We start from the raw sequence: 3,861 nt of genomic DNA, 5'->3' as shown, positions 1-3,861 counted from the left end.
GATACGACATTATATATATAGTTACGAATAACCGTAGCCGAGATAATAGCTATACTATTCTACGGACGTAACTTATATAGTACGTCGGTCTAGTTTGCCTTAGGGTTGCCTACCGTATAACCCTCGTCGGCCGCGATAAGAGAGAACGAGTCTTCTAGGATAAGTAGGACGTTTAATATTATAAGCTCCGCCTACTAGAGGTTAGTAAGCGTAGTGCCTCTATCCTTATCGTCTAAGACATCGCCCGCTTAGCCGTCGGCGTTTTTATTATCTTCGTTATAAGCTATAGTGCGCTTCTTAGAGACCCTAACGGTCTATCCGACCTTAAGGATCTATCTAGGTAGTACTTAGTAGGTAGTAAGTACTAGATTTCGCGATATTTGTTTATTATCGCCGCTCTAGGAGGCTAACTAACTCTTTAGAGCCTCGAGGTTCGTAGGGATAGGTATAGACTCGGCAAACTAATTATCTCGCTAATTCTTCTTAATACCGAGTAAATAGAACGTATATATATAGATGTACTTAGAACGGTTACTATCTAGATCGTAGAAGTGTATGCCGGTATTAGTAAGCTAAGCCGTAAGACTATTTAGTAGGTAGACGATAATCGGTAGGCGGTGCTTAGGGCATAGACTAAGAGTCGATATAGCTAAGCGTATAGATGCTTTACGATTAAATGCCTCGTCGCTCGCTTATATCTTCTCGATAATATCTCGCTTCTTAGGCGCTTAGTTAGGGGGAAACTAGTCGCGATAGGCTTCTAGGTACTTCGTAGTAGCTATGTTTATTACGACGCTTATACGGGTACGGACCTTATCTATATATAAGAAGTTAGCAAAAGTTTCGTTAGTAGGAAGGAACTTTAGGTATATACCTAAAGATTACAACGATCGGAAATAATAAAACTTTAGGTACGTACCTAAATCTCGTAAGAATAGGTACGTACCTAAAGTTTTATAATAAATCGTAGGGAAAACTTACTATCGTAGACCTTAATCTAGCGGGTAGTCTCTTTCGCTATTTCGTAGATCGTTACGAGGACCTAAATAGTCTTACCGAGGCTAACGTCGTCGCCTATAATAGCGAACCGAGCGGAAGAGAGCATTATACACTTAAGGTACGCAGCACTAGATACCTACTAAGGCTACAAGCTTAGCCCGTAGTATATAGCCTTAAATCCTAACTTAGTAAAGCCGTCTAGTACGCTTAACGTTTCGGGTATAACGCCGAGCGTAGCGTAGGCGTCCTCGAACGTAGGTGCCTTAGCGCTCTTCTAGTTTATAGCGGAGTTAATAAGCGCAAACATCTTACTGTCGATAACTAGGGTACTATCGGTATTATAGGCGCTAGCACGCTTGTTATTAGTGTCTTCGGCGTACTACTATTAAAAGGCTTATACGTCGCTTACGTTAACCTTAGGTATTACGGTATCGAACCCTAGGCGCTCGATCTTAGTAGGATCGCTAAATAGCTATAGATATAGACGTACGCTACCGGTAGTATTAATAATGTTATTAATGCAGGTAATGCGCGCCTCGTTATTAGCAAAGTTATCTAGGCGTAGGCTAGTCCCTAGATTTATATTACCGCGCTTAGACAAAATGTCGAAGGTCTTAAGCGTAGTATCCGAATCGGTATTAGCTTATATATGCCGCATCTCTATAGTAGTAGATCTATCGTAGAGACCCTTCTTAGCGAGGTCTAGCAACTGCTCTATAATATTGCCTATACGCTCGTCCTACTCCTTAGTATTTACTCGGCTAGCTTTCGGGTTAATATAGACCGGGGTAGTAGTAGTAGCGACGCGGGAGATCTTTATCGGCTCGAGTAATAGGTTAACCGCGTTATTATTATTATTCTTGTTCTTTATCTTGTTATATAGGTATAAGAGTAGTAGTCCTCGATAGAGGTCTTCTCCGCAAATATCTAGCTCTAAGACTAGGTAGACTAGCTAGAGAGCAGGTCTATAAAGCGTAGTAGGAGTGCCTACGAAGAACGTAGAAATGTACGCTAGATCTAGCCGATCGATTATAGGATCGAGGGAGTCTAGAATAACCTTTATCTTCTATACGGCGCGGATACAGACAAAGGCTATACGCTTTAGGTTGCCCTTAACGGTGTCGGGATAGCGCGGGCCGGAAAGGGCGCGATCTACGACGTCGTCGTCCTCCGCGATTATACTCTTAATCTTAATCTAGCCTTTAGTAAAGCTAGAGATAGTCTTAAGGATCTTATTCGGCGTAAGCTAGAGTCGGTAGCTCTACTAGTTACCGTTATCTTTCTCGTCGATATCTATCTTATCGACGTCGTTATTAGGGTCTTACTCTACTATATCGTCTAAACCTTAGGCGTCTTTGCTATCGCTAACGTATTCTAATAAAACAGGCTATTTGCCCTTACGCTTAGTCGGTCTAGCCTTGCGGCGAATGCCCGCTAGGGGTCTAGCGTACTTAGCCGACGCGCTCTCGTATTTACTAAATATTCGCTATAATAACTTAGCACTATTCTAAAGAGGAGAATTAAGAATATAGAAACTTTAGGCGTATACCTAAATTATAAACCTTCGAAGAAACTTTAGGTACGCACCTATTTAATACGTAGAATAGGTATATACCTAAAGTTTTATATTTAGAGTTAACTTAAGGCGTGCACCTAAATCGTAGTGTTTTAAGGAAACTTTAGGTACGTACCTATTTAACGCGTAGAATAGGTACATACCTAAAGTTTTATCTTTTAAGTAGAATCGATATAACGGTAAAGGAAAAAAAGAATAAAAAAAAGGGGGTATACTTAGGCCTATTATACTTACGACGCGATGTAAGTAGAAATACTTAAACGCTAGCTCGAGCTTCGTTATTATACGTACGAACTAGTCGCCGACTAGGATCTCTATAGCTCCTACGGTAGTCTCGTTCTTAATAGATCTAGAGGAGTAGGCGGCTATATAGATACCTTAACTATAGGATAGGGCCGTTGCTACGCCGCGGGTCTTGTCTATAATAGCCTTAAAGCTGTTAACGCGACCTTCCTTAAACCTCTACTCGGCTAGGTTAAGCTTATCTTAGTCTATCTCTATACCGATAGTCTTATCCTACTTAGCTTTAGTTGACTTCTTAGGCGTGTTAGCGGTCTTAGCCTTCTTTAATAGCGATTCTTTCGGGGAAGGATCGCCGAGGCTAAGTAGTAGGGTATACTGCTTCTTAGCAGTAGACGTCGGGGTTTAGGGCGGGTCGCTTAGCGGACTAGTGCCTAATTTACGCTTACGCGCGCTAGGGATAAGTAGGGAACTTATAGCTACAGTTTTTTCGCGATTATAGTAATATATTTCTTTCGAAAATAGTTTAACTATTAGTGTTTTTAAAGAAACTTTAGGTATATACCTATTCTAGTACTAGTAATAGTAAGTGCTACGGAAGGTTAATATTAATATTTAAGTTAAGAAGAGGGAGTAGGTTTATAAAAGAAGAAAAGTTGTATTGCGTACGGACTACGTATTTGCCGCTAGCGGCATGTCCCGCGTCTAATAGCGATATTTGCTTTAAACGCTTACCCGCACTAGTATTAGGTAATAGCCTATAAGGTTATATAAGGTTATATAAGGTATAACGTAAGGAAATTTTAGGTGCGTACCTAAAGTTCTATTAAACGCTTATTATTGCTACTTACTATAACAACCTTATACTACTATCTAATTAAGGCGAGGATATTATTCTCCGAACTATCGATCGAGCTAAAGGATTAAATCCTACGCTACCTAGTAAACGTTAGGTATAGAGACTATAAAGTCTAGGTTGCTTATAACTATAGTATAGATAGGGAGCAGTAGATACAATATAAGCGCTAGCCGGCGGGGTTCGGTAT

The sequence above is a fragment of the Pseudocercospora fijiensis genome, assembly GCF_000340215.1.
Source record: "Pseudocercospora fijiensis CIRAD86 unplaced genomic scaffold MYCFIscaffold_11, whole genome shotgun sequence".
In the NCBI taxonomy this organism is placed as follows: domain Eukaryota; kingdom Fungi; phylum Ascomycota; class Dothideomycetes; order Mycosphaerellales; family Mycosphaerellaceae; genus Pseudocercospora; species Pseudocercospora fijiensis.
The sequence above is the reverse complement of the archived record's forward strand: the minus strand, read 5'-3'. Positions refer to the sequence as shown.